The sequence below is a fragment of the Protobothrops mucrosquamatus genome, unplaced genomic scaffold (assembly GCF_001527695.2).
Source record: "Protobothrops mucrosquamatus isolate PMUCROS unplaced genomic scaffold, P.Mucros_1.0 scaffold624, whole genome shotgun sequence".
Classification (NCBI taxonomy): domain Eukaryota; kingdom Metazoa; phylum Chordata; class Lepidosauria; order Squamata; family Viperidae; genus Protobothrops; species Protobothrops mucrosquamatus.
The window spans coordinates 707,304-721,449 of NW_015386920.1; positions in this window are offsets into that span (position 1 = coordinate 707,304).

Below are 14,146 nucleotides of genomic sequence, written 5' to 3' on the forward strand. Positions count from 1 at the left end.
AACAAAAATTGTTTAAAATTCTTCTCTTGTTCTTGATAGTTTATTTTTTGAAATCCTTTTGATACAGCCTTATTCACTTAGAATGCCAGACTGTGGCATTTCAAATACTTCTTAGTGCCAAAAACGTTTTCAGAGGGTGACATTATTCAGAGACAAGATTTCACAGATATGCTTGGAATCATCTAAAGAAATAAATTTGAAGTAATATTTGCTTCAGTGTGATTATAGTGAAGAGTTCAGTGGACTTGGGCCAAAAAACAAACTAAATTCTGCTTCTGTTTAAGTTGACATTTCTAATATCATAAAAGATCTCTGATTCAAAGACAGTTGCTTTAGTGTAAATATTACAGTTATTTCCAGGTGTATCTATAAGCAACCTAGTCTGAGGCTAGTGTGGAAATAGTCATGTCCCATATAAAATGTATCAGGGTCTACTAAATTTGTTACTTGACGCCACCAGATGAATATCTGGTACATACTCAATTTTATATTCCACCACAAAATCATTATTGTGCAAATGTTTTACTATGTGTCTTCATTCATATTTACAAAATCATTATTGTGCAAATGTTATACTATGTGTCTGCATTCATATTCACTGCACATTAAATATGAATAGCAACATAACAAGAGAGAAGTAGAATATTGTCTTCCAGCAGTAATTGAAATCAAAATCTGAACCAAGGGAAAAGCAGAGTTGGAACTATGAAAACTAAGAGCAAGGCATACCATGGCTAATTATGGTTAGCTTTAATAGGAAATGAGTAGAAAACAGGGAATAGTTAAACCATTTTATTAAAGTACTGTAGGAAAAGGATTGGCAGAGCCAGGGGGAAGAATAAAAAGAGGAATCAGCCTAGAATCATTACATAGCTACAAAAGAATTGAGTCTACCCTTACTGGAAGTGAATAATAATAATAATAATAATAAGTATAGTCCTCTTGGACTATACCATGAAGACACAAACAATTGTTCTGGATAGCTATAATGAAATAATCCCACTGTTTGCAGCTTCAGAATAACTTTTTCATTTGCCTCTACCCTTATCTTTGTCCCTACATTTTAACCCAATTTGTGTGTTATAAAGAAGCATAAAATTCATTAACTGAGTAATAATAGCACTAGCACTTAGACTTATATACCACTCCATACTGCTTCACAGTACTCTCTGAGTGGTTTACAGTGTCATCATATTGCCCCCAATATGCTCATTTTACTGACTTTGGAAGGATGGAAGGCTAAGCCCCATCAGGATCAAACTCCAGGCTGTTGGCAGAATTAACCTGCAATACTGCATTCTAACCACTTCGCCACCAGGGCTCGGTGATAACATGTAATTGCTTTTTTTCCTTATTAAACCTTACAAGTTTAATACATTTATTACATTTTTATTTTATAATTTTATAATTTTTAATGTTTAAATAATAATAATATAATAATTTTGTTAAAATCTACCATGATATCAATAAAGAGTCAATTACCATAATTTTAGTATTAATAAATATATAGGAAGACTTCTATGGATCCACAAATATCCTAAATATCATGAAAGTTTTAGTTCAAATGGACATCTTTGCAAGGAGAACTTGAAATACACTTATGAAGACTATTTTTCCTTAATGCCATCAGTCCAATTTTACATCGCAAGAGAAAAGGTAATGTATGTGTCTTTGTAATGTCTAGTCTAAAGCAAGCTTTTATTGTGGAGATAATAACCCACTGTCTTTATGCATTCTATTTGCTGTTTCAGAATGACTTATAATATATAGCAGTGGTGGCGAACCTATGGCACGCGTGCCAGAGGCGGCACTCAGAGCCCTCTCTGTTGGCATGCGCACCACCACCAGCAGCAGCAGGTCTATCAGGCCGGCACCGCCATCCAGAGCAGGAGACCCGCCCAGCATAAGGGAGATGAAGTAAACGACTAGCAAGCTTGAGTAGAGGTGGTAGAGTAGAGGTCAACAACCATTATCGATTGATGGACTGGAAGAAAAGGGAGGGGGAAGCATTTTATATGCATGCATGCGCGTACGGGGCTGTGAGTATGCACACACTGCAAATGGGGCGGGGCTAGAGCCTGCATGATACTCACTAGCCCTGCTCTGTTCTTGCATGGTACAGCGTCTTGTATCTGCACCCCAAGGTGCGGCGGCCGTTTTTGCACCTTGCAACACGGTGGCCCATTTTTGCGCCCCGGTTTTTGCGTGCCAGAGGCAGCATTCAGAGGTGCCTCCCTGCCCCCCTGAGGGCATCACAATGCTGATGCGGCCCTGGCACTTTGTGATAAATAAGTGGGTTTTGGGTTGCGGTTTGGGCACTCGGTCTCTAAAAGGTTCGCCATCACTGATATATAGAGAGAAACGTTTGGTGAAGAAAATGGTGGTTTAGATGCCTCTGTCTTTCTTGGAGACAATGTTTACAGCAGGGAGGCCTTCCTTCTTCTGCAGTAAGTGCCTTGACTTATGACCATAAAGTCTTATGACTGAATTCCAGGCTCAGAATGATTCTGGGCGGCTTACAGCATTAAAACATTAAAATCCTAACAAATAAATATCTCTAAAACAACAAAAATAGAAATGGAAAAAAAAGATTTGGAAAAAAATGCCAACAGATGCAACTATTGTGTATCACATTAAACAGTCTACACTAACTGTAAAGGAAATAGAGATAAAATTGAAATATGTGAGAAGAATTTTGAGCTTGCAAATAAACTTGGGAAATGGTTGGCATATAAACTGAAAAAGGAAAGAGAAAATGATATTAAAAATTCAAGAAAGAAACAAGGCATTCGTAGATAATGTGAATACAGGGGAAATTTTCTTTTATTATTGTTTTAATTTGCATAAAACACAAAATATTTCTTCAGGAAAAAGTTGAAATATTTTAAATATTTTTAAATATTTAAAAAACAAATATTTACCAAAACGTTCACAATACCAGAGAAAAATTTGGAACAGTCTTGTATCTATCATGGAGATATTGGAAGCTATAAAACTAATTAAAACAGGAAGGCACCAGGACCAGGCGGTCTACCTGGTTTTTATTACAAATATTTTGAAGACAACCACTTAAGAAAATGATGAATTCTGTTTAGAAGGAAATGTAATGCCAGTATCTTGGCCTATTTCCAAGGAAGGGAAATATCTAATTTCTACTAAAATTATAAACAAATTCCTTTATTGAACAATGATTATGAAATGTTTTCATCAATTTTGACAGACTGACTAAAAGAGTTTTCACCAATCTTTATTCATGAATATTAATTTTGGATGTTTGCCTAAAAATCAATTAAAATAATGTAAGTGCTGTATTTGATGTAATAGAATATTTACAACAACATAATAAAAACAATTTATACATATACATCCCAAAATCCCAAATAACAGTTAATAGTGGCTTGATTAAACCATGTGATATCCAGAAGTTGTCCTAATTTGTTGTTTATTTTGGTTGTTGAAGTTTTGAACAGAGGCATTAAATGAGAAGATAAAGGGCCTACCTATTAAAAATGAGATCTTTACATTGGTAGCTTTTGCTGACAGTTTGGTTTTAATCTTACAGAATCCCCTGAAAGGGATTGAACTTTTGATAACAAGATCAAAAGACTTAAGAGGAATAAGCAGAAAACAAAAATGTTTATTTAAAATATGACTACAGAAGACCAAGACAATATTTTCTAAATAATGTATTTTCTGTTCATTTACTCTATCCTGTATTTAATACATATTTGTCAACAGCTAGAATGAGTACATTCATATTTCCTAATTACCTTAATGGTTTACTGCCTTTATTTAATTAATCGTAGTTTGAAAAATGGCTATACAGGTCACTGAAAGCAGTCTTTAGATTCTTGAAAAATTCTGGTTCATGATTCATGATAATTATTTTCCAATAACTTTGTAATTTGCTATGTGATTTGTGTTAGGAATCTAATGATTTTCTACCACAAAGCAATCAGAAAACTAGAATATAATTTTTAATTTGAGAATTCGGTGTTATGTATAAATTGCATCATGCAGATGAACTGTGCTATGGACAGGGTATGTTTATATCCTGAGTTTAAACCAATACAGGCAAAAATAATAAAGTTTTGTCCAATTTGAGGTGTAATTGTTCATACTGATATGTGACATTTTTTTCAACTCTTGAGTTATATCAGTTAACAAACTATAGTAAAAGATTTATGGCTTTGTTTTTAAACTGTCTAAATAAGAATATCCTGTGATATTTTTAGAACTGAAATTATTGTCTACATAACCAGATTGGAATTCATACAGTGAAATTTCTTCTGTTCTGCTTCCAAATGTTTTATACACAGAATTCTGTTCAGAGTCACCTTTTAAAATTATGAGTATTATGGTCAGATGCATAAAATAAACCTACTCTGAGAACAGGTGCCATTTCATCAGCAGATAGATACCATTTACTATGCTGTTTGTGTGGTCTAGTTTTTGCAGAGATTATTGGGGGCAGCATGTTGTGTAATACACTGTACAACTAGACACCTTTGGAAAGCTCACAAGCTTCACACAGAGGCCAATAAACTCATTTTTCATTTTTGCTTCTTGAGTTGAGTTAGAAATTATAATAATTTTCAATAATATTTAGTAGTTTAAATGATTAAGAATTTTATGTTATTTTAACTTACTCAATTTTAATGTATTACATTGTTTAGATTAAACACAGGAAATCATCATCATCGTCATTGTTGTCGTCATCATCATCATTATCATCAACATTATCATTCAAATCCTTGGGAGGGACTTGATAGTTAAAAATGCCAAATCCTGTCTAAATATCTGGCTGACTGTGCAAAAACCATATTTGGCTGTCTCCAGGTACTGCTAAGTTTGGGGTAGTGATTGTGGAAACAGTAGAAGAGAAGAGAAAGAACTGGGGGTGGGGGAATGACAAAATACTAAGACCTGTAAATAGAAACAGTACTGCAGCAAAAGAAAACAAAGATATTACCAATAATAATAGATACAGTTCCAAAACATCTAGAGCTTACATTCAGCAACAATACCTTTAACTACTCCGGGTCCTTAGGAAAGATTCAATTGCTGGATAAAATAGCAAATCCAGCCTAAACATCTGGCTGACCATGCGACCAAACATAACAACAACAGAAAAGAAGGAAAAGAACTGGATAAAATCATGAAATATAAAGACCTGCAAATAGAAGTAGAATGAATGTGGCAAAAGACAACAAAGTAACAGTAGTAATAGGTGCCCTGCATGCAGTTCCAAAACATCTGTAGCATCACTTGAAAATCACCAGTATTAACAAAATCAACAATTGCAAAAGGCATTTCTGTTTGGAACAGCTTACATCCTGTGATTATATCTTTAATATTATTAAAGAAAAGCATCTACCTATCCCAGTTCCTTGGAAAGCACTTGTTACGTGGGCAAAAATACCATAGTTAGTCTGAATATCTGGCTGACTGCAACCAATTATAATGATAATGATAATAATAATAAGCCTATTTATAAGGGAACGTTTTGATATTTTTAGCTACAGCTCTCATATGGTGGTACTGTGGTTAGAATGCAGTATTGCAGGCTAATTCTGCTGACTGCCAGGGGTTCGATTCTGCTGACTGCCAGGGGTTCGAGTCAAGGTAGACTCAGCCTTCCATTCTTCCAAGGCGGTAAAATGAGAACCCAGATTGTTGGGGGCCATATGCTGACTCTTTAAACTGTTTAGAGAGGGCTGTAAGGTACTGTGAAGTGGTATATCAGTCTAAGTACTATTGCTATTGCTATATGCCTTAGCCAACAAGTTGATGGACTAAGGAAACTGAATCAAAAACATCTGAATGTGGAATGTCTGGATTTATCAATGATTTATTTAAATCATTGCACTCGAATAATGATTGCATTGCATCTAAGGAATAAATTATGTATACAGGAGAAATTATAGTTTAACATGTAAAAATATGTTTATAAGCCACAGTTTGGATGCTATTAAACAAAATAGTAAATATAATCACAGCATAACATTAATATAGCAAGTGCCCACACATACTGGTGTCAAAGTTTTCTTGAACATAAAAATAGGAGTTCAGAATGTGTCATGAGCTAATTTTAACAAATTGTTTTTGTCTTAGAATTTTCTATGGAACATAAAAATGGTATTATTCAATGCCTAACTAATAACAAGTACGCATGAATACAATAATTCTTTAATAAATTAACTGTAAGTGTGCACAAATATTCATTTGATGTTTTTTTAAAAATCTTCCAACAGAGATGGAATCAAATATCAACAAAGTGAGAAACATGGCAATGCTTTCTTTATCTTTCTAATGCTAAAGTCTTTGTTTAAAAGTGCAGTTTTTAAACTAAGTAGAAAATAGTGCAGAATTTTATACAAATGTTGTGGACTGTCTATAACTGGGTCAGTTAATCCCACCTGTTAACCTGAATTTAATTTCCATGATTAGTTGCAAACACATGATCATCATTTCCTGTGCTCCCTGCCAGCTTCCTATGAGGAAAGTCAATGGGGAAGTCAAAAGCAAGTCAAACATCACTCCACACTGACTGGGTTTTTTTTTTGCCCAGCCTTGGCCATTCTGTTGCTTTGTTGAGGACCATGGGTTATCTGATAGGTATTAAGTAGGAGGAGAGAAAAACCCTAGCCCTCAAGATGTAACATTGATGATCATTTGAATGTTTCTTGCATGCTCACTTTTATTTTCCTGTTACTAACAATTGATTTTCCATTTAGGCCTTTAACTAGGATTCTTTGTTCCTGCCACAATTGTGATGTGTATTTCTGTTTCCATAGTTTCAGTTTGCTCTAGGATATAAGCTTGAACTGATAACTATGAAAGCATCCCTTCTGCAGTTAATAGGAAATATGAAGATTTCGGTTATCAGCACATGGATTAAAAATGCTTCTTGAGCATTCACTTAGCTCCTGCTATATTACTTTTTGGAATTTGATCTAGCCATTAGGAATTTTGCATTTATCTTCTATTGTATAATTTTTCTAATTATATTTATTCATACAACTGTTAAAATAACTTTGAAAAATAAATGTGCTTTGACAGTACTTTTGATTCTGCTTAATTACTAATTCTCAATTTTGGCTGAACTGCTAGCAACGGCTATTCCTGAGCAAAGTTAGCTTGTCAAAAATAACCTGTGTTCAGGCAACCATCTAAAATAGAATAGAATAGAATAGAATAGAATAGAATATTGGAGTATGGAGAAAATCTATCTGCTTGGTCATTAGAAGTTGAAAGTGACTTGATGGAACATAATTAATCAAGAGGATATTAGATTATTATTGGTATTGATCAGTTTTTAGTAGCAGATGACTAGGCCAAAGTAACAAGGTAGATAGCTGAAGAGTGACTTTTATTTATAAGATTCCATCATAAAACTTGTATTTGTGAATTTTATTGAATTTTTAAATGTTTTCCTCTTTTATACTATGACCAATCTGGGATTGCTTTAGAACTGTAAGTGAGAAAATATGAAACGATCTTGTTAAAATACCAAACCAAGAATATGAATTCAGTAATACATTTTTGAGTTTTGGCACTAAATTCAAACATTTTTCAGCTCTAAATACATGTATTTACATCTTGGATTCTGATGGGGAAATGGTAATGTGAAACTAAGTGAAAGTGAAATCTTAAGTGAAATCTATGCAGCATTTTGAATCTGAAAGAGAGGCCCGTCCCCCATCTTTTGGAGCTCAAGGGAACACAAGTGTAGCTTCTTATAGCAATTTCTTAAAGCAGTTGCATCATTTCCCACGAAGGAAAAACATATTAGCTCTCAGGAAAACAGGCAATTATTGGAGTGAGTGGAATAGCTTTGATAGCTCAGTATGAAATGTTCTTGCAAGCCTTGCATAATTTGAAGATGAATGTTACAGTACTAAGCAGAAGCATGGAGAATTATTTTTTTGCCTTATATGGCAGGATATTTAAAGACTAAGGTGGTCATAAGCTAGGCATGTCAAACTTGCGACGTCACGTGATGTCGCGCGACATATCGGAGCTTTTTTGCCATTGCTGGCAATGGGGTGGGCGCGGCTCTGGTATGATGAAACCGGCCCGTGGGCCGGCAGTTTGACACCCCTGTCATAAGCAAAAGATTGATGATTCTTAAATAATAGTGGACAAAATGAAAAGTTACTGTATATTAATAAGATATTGTAATCTGTAGAAGAATGTTACCATATTCTTTACAATGTTGAAAGTATGAAATATATGAAAATGTACATAAAAATAGGCAATAAGATGCTTACATCTCAAAATCCATGCAAATCAGCCTTCAATATATATGAGCTTTTGGTCTGATGGTACATGATGGAACATAATTAATGCTAAGCAAGTTTGGATCAAGTCAGTTCTTGGTGGAAGACAGCTGTGATAATTTTTAATAGCTTAATTTACTGATGGCAAATATATGATACAGATGTATGAAGTTAATTAATGTGTGAAGTTAATGTATGAAGATATATAAAGTTAATTATGCTTTACTCACAGTAACATTGTACTTGATGTATCTGCAGGTACTCATTGTTTCCTAAGAAGCACTGATAAGGCAAGAATATAATTCCTTGCTGGATCAGGCATACTTCCAACAATCTAGCATTCTATTTACTGTAGCATCCAAGCTTCAAGGCAGTACATCAGGACAGTACAGGCACAATCTACACTGAAACAATAGTACTAGTATACAGATAGAAAAAATAATTTGGTTTACATTTAGTAAGAAATGAGTTAACCTTGTAAAATTAACTTCTACAATTATAGTTTGTAGGTTATGTATTTTTAGGAAAACTCCACTTGAGCATATTACAGTGACCAATTCTGGAAGTGTCGAGGGTGTATATGAATATTGTCATCAGTTCCTGTTCCAAAAAAGGACCACAACTGGTGTATCAGTCAAAGCCTGGAAAGGAAATGCTATCTACGGCTTCTACAGATAGTACCAATTTGAAGGAGTACCACAGTTCAGGAGCTGTGAATCTGAACTCTATTCAGGTACATGTTTTGTATCTATGATTGATATATTCACTCTCTGCTTTTTCAGCACAAGTATTCAAGGAATCTTTTCTCCTACTTCATTTCCTGTAGCATTTTGATAAACCAAGTGAACACCCTTCACTCATTATTCTTGGAATTAGAAAGTAATTCCCCTTTGCTTTTTATCTTTCTTTGAAATTTGCAACAAAGCTCTTTGAAACATGCATACAAGGGGAGGCATTTACCTAGAAACTGAGGTGATGAGTGTTTAGCCTCTCAACAAAAACAGTACAAATTGTAAGGGCAGTTAATGAACTTTGTATTCATTGATAAGAAAAGACCAGAGATAGGAATTCAATATATTCTTTTTATATATTACAAAACTAAACAGAAAGCCAACCATGCCTGTACAATACAATATAGCAAGAATATGGTGAAACATGGATTACAAATTTTAAACCATTTTCTAATAGCTGTGAACTAGTTATATGGGAAAAAATGAATTTAGCCTGTGTTTTGACAGTGGAAATTGAAATATGTTCACTTTTACATATATCACACAACTTGTTAGAAATATGGAATTTCTCTTAGAAGAAAATGGAGCAAGGAGTAATAGAGTGATGGTTACAGCTCATTACATTAGCAGTTATATTACTGCTAATGACAGCAATAGTGTTAATTGTTCTTTATATATTTTAACAGCCATTGTTTTTTTCTTAAGAGGTTTAGAGCAATTAACTTTTAGAAAAGTTTTCCAAATGAAGGCATTCAATACATTTAATATAGGAAATACTCCTTTTATAAATCTTGACCAAAATGGAGAAATTTGGTAGCAATTAACAAACAGAAGAAAAGTGCATTCATTAGCACAGAGATAGAAAACAGGGAAACAAATGAGTGAGCTATCAAAGCATATTTGATTGAAAAATAGTTTACTGTACATGGTTTTAATATAATATATTCAATTTTGTGAATTTATGAACCCTGAAGAAAAGTTGGAAATATTGTATTATCTCATTTTAAATGAAACAGTGGCTTAAAATGATCGAACACTGCAGTTATAGAGAGAGCCATAAAAATCAATTATGTGTGATCCCCAAGTAAAATATGAAATGACTTCTTTACCAATAACTCTCAGATTAGTTTACACTATCTGGAAGCTAATTTTCTGCTAATTATCACCCGTTTGCTATTTTCACCCACATCAGATTCGTCATTTTGCAGAGCTGCATTCTGGAAATGTCAGGTTGCACTAACATCAAAAGCTCAGATATATATATATGTCTTGAGTGTTTTTTGATACACCCTGCAGCCCAAATATGAAAGGAAGAAATCTTTAACTCCCCCTTTAACTCTTTGTTAGCAATCCAATTTTTTTTAGCGTATGTATGTATGTATGTGTGTGTGTGTGTGTGTGTGTATGTGTGTGTCTGTGTGTGTTAAATTTGGATTGCTAACAAAGAGTTAAAGGGAAGCTGGTATAGCTGCTGCCTGTGGATAGCCCTAGATTGGGGTTGATACAGGCAAAAGATTTCTTCTTCCCATATTTGGGCCAACCGGGTGCATCATTAAAAAAAAATAAAACACTTAAGACACACACACACACACGCATATATGTATATGTATACATATTTATGTATATATACAGTATATATATATATATATATATATATATATATATATATATATATATATATATATATATATATATATATCACTCAAATAGCAAAAATTAGGCATATATTGAATTTAGCATTTTGTATTGAAAAGGAAGCAATAAGCAAACTGTGGGCACATGCTCATACAGAACGTATAGTAATTGTAAAAATGTTGGATGGCATGTAGCCTTACAGAGCTGTATAAAGCAATCAAAATATTCAGGGATCTAATATCAGGATAACACAGAATTTTGTAAAAGTAACTGGAAACAAATTATAGGGTTATAATTTGGCATTAATTGATTTCTAATTTATTTCTACCACTGTAATTTTGTTGCTCTCATATAACTATGAAGCATCGTCTCAACTGAAAGAAATGACTGCCCAGTTATTAAGAAATATAGAACATTCAAGCCAGACCGGCACAAGACATTTGGTTTTCAGCTCTGTGATCAGAATAAATATGAAGGTAACAAAGGATTAGATTCTTTATAAGAAATGGTAGCATCCTCCAAGTACAATAAATGTGAACCCATCAGGGCTGTTATGCATCTGCTGATTCATAAAGCATTTTTGATCAGTTTGCAACAGCAGGTAATAGAGAGAAAGAAATGGTATAGCGAGACAAATTATGTTTCAGCTTTAGCAAATGAATCAAAATATTACTTGCTAAAAATAAATGAACAGTTATGTTAGAAGCTATGTCCAAAAGTATATCCAAAGCTATTTTGTCAAATTCCATAAAGATGGATAATGAATAAGGTCTAATTTTATACTTCAGGTATATCTCACTTTTCAATTAATTTGCAAATGATCATTCATAAGGACTTAAAAGCATACCCATGATGGATAATTTTGTTTTTAACGAGCACAGCTAATATTCTGATAACAGCATAGCACTAAATTATATAAGAGATATAGCAAATATATGGGATAAACGTTCTCTTCAATATTATTATGTTTCAGAAATTTAGAAGCCCTTGGGAATGGGGACTCTTTTGAAATTGGATAAGCTGAAATCAGCAATATGACTACTTTAAGCTGCATCTCAGTTTGTTTCTTTATGTATTCAATTTATTTACTCAGATTTTTAGGTCACTTCAATCAGGAATTGACATTACAGAAATCGACATTACATTCCCAATTCACTAAAAAAAGGTTTAAACAACAAAGAAATAGAACATAACAATTATTGTCTCATTTCACACCATGTCAAAGAGCAACAATTCAAAATATATACCTTATTTTGACACAGTTCTAATTATGTAATTCTCCAAGAATCTTTTGGAACAGCCAGTCTTAACAGCTGTATTATACTCAACAGGGATGATACAATTTATTCATAGAACAGATACTGGTCTAAAGAAAGAGGTTACCAACAGAGAATATCTATCTCCATAGCTGATGCTGATGACCTCCTCACTGTAACATTCTTCCAAATGTTACTAACAGGCAGGGTCCACAGGAAACAGACAGTCTCAAGAATACCTGGTCCTAAACCCTGCTGGAATTTAAAAGTGACACCAAGCACCAAGCTCTCACACTAGTGGTATCCTTGGATAGTGAAAAGTAATTTTCAGACTAGAAGGATTGATCTTACTGCTTTCTGAAGACATTATTTGCTTTCCTGAATGGCTAATCCCGTCTCTCTTTGTGTAGTAAGTAGGCACAAATATGAGGAATAACATGGTCAATGAGCAGTGTTGCAGGAGCTTGTATTTTATATAAATGGGAGGTCAGATGGCTTACCTCTGCTGCACTTAATTTAAGTGTAATTCTGGAAAAATGTTCTTCACTATCAACACTTGAATACAGCAGCAAATTAAAAGGGATTAGTTTGTTTTTTTTACTGTATCTTTGCTACAAAGAATACTTGCTAGGTAAATGTAAAGTGCATGTGGTACTTTGTTGTAATGAGCACAAGTATTTATTATTTCTCACTGTTCTTTTCTTGTTTTCTTTTTCTTTTATCTCCACTCCCATTTTTACAGTAATGGCACAAGCAGTGAATACTGTGCATAACTGATCATTATTTTTATTGGTTTTGTCTTTATTTTATCTTTAGCATGAGGTGTTCATTTATAATCCCATTTTTGCTATATTAATTGATAATTAATTGCCATTCTCGAATTGGCCTTTTCAGCCACACCAGATGCTGCCTTAGGACCTCTTTTCAGAGCACGATACCATAGTCTCTCAAGACTGAAGGATGCCAATGAATGAATGATGGAATTGATATATGGAAGTTAAGATTTGTTTTTAAAACAAACTTTAAAAACAAATAAAAATACTAATTCTGTAGTGTCCAGATGAACACTTTCTTTATGGTAACTGATTTCCAATTTCTAAAGTGAGCAAATAAGGACATTATAAAATGCCCAATATAATATAGCATTTGTTATATACTACTTTCCAAGGCATTTGTTTATGACGTTCATCAACATCCTGAAAAGAATGAAAACATTTAGACAAGGACAGATGGAGTGGTCTTGCCACAAAGGCTATAGAGAGCTGGAAAAACTAGAAAGATTAATCCAGATGAAGTCATTGACTGATTTATACAATTAACGAAATGATGCAGAAATGTTTTGCTTCCATCTGTTATCATGACAAAGTGCTCATTACTTTCAGCTGGAAAGATCTGGATTTTTTCAAAAGATATTTGTTACTTCCAAAATATAATATGGGTTTAAGGCAGGGGTGTCAAACTGCTGGTCCGCAGGCCGCTTGCATCATATGGAGGCCATGCCTATCCCAGCTCCGGCAATGCAAAAAAAGTTGCGATACGTTGCGACACATCGCATGACGCAGTATTCTCTATTTCCACCAAAAGAATTATCAGAATGAACCTCAGACAATGTTGGACAGCATTTCTTTACTCATAAAGACAATCTATAACTAAACTAGTTTTGCCCTGATTCCAGAGCAAATATAGTATTTCAAATCCAAACTATTTCAATTTTCTTTTGGATATTCCTCCAATATTCTCTTTTCAGATACTTTCAGAAGCTCTGTCACCTTCATTTTTCAATTTAATGTATCATTATTGCCCTGTGTGCCTGTCCGGGAGCAAGACAATGATTTTATCATAGTGACCTATGACCACCCACATTACATTCTAATTAGCAAACGTTATATTAATACAATTACTGTAGAAATCAAAATAAAAGTATTCATTTTTATCATAGGAAAGTGGTTGTCAAGCTTCATTTTAGGTGTCAGAAAGGTGAAAGATGGTTGTGATGAAGAACTATGGGAACTGTCAAGGTTATGTGGTTCACTAGAGGGCACAAGCTGGTAATGGTCCTGCAGGCTTCCAAGAAAGCTCCGTCGTGCACCAGATAGGTTTAGGCGGATTGTTCTGTTTACTTTTTTTGTTTTAAATTTTTTTTCTGAAGAAATGATTATAAATCATCAACCTATACATGAAATCTCCATCCAAAAACATTGTCAGAGATGTAGGCCAACTTGTGTCCCATGTTGTTGTGGAA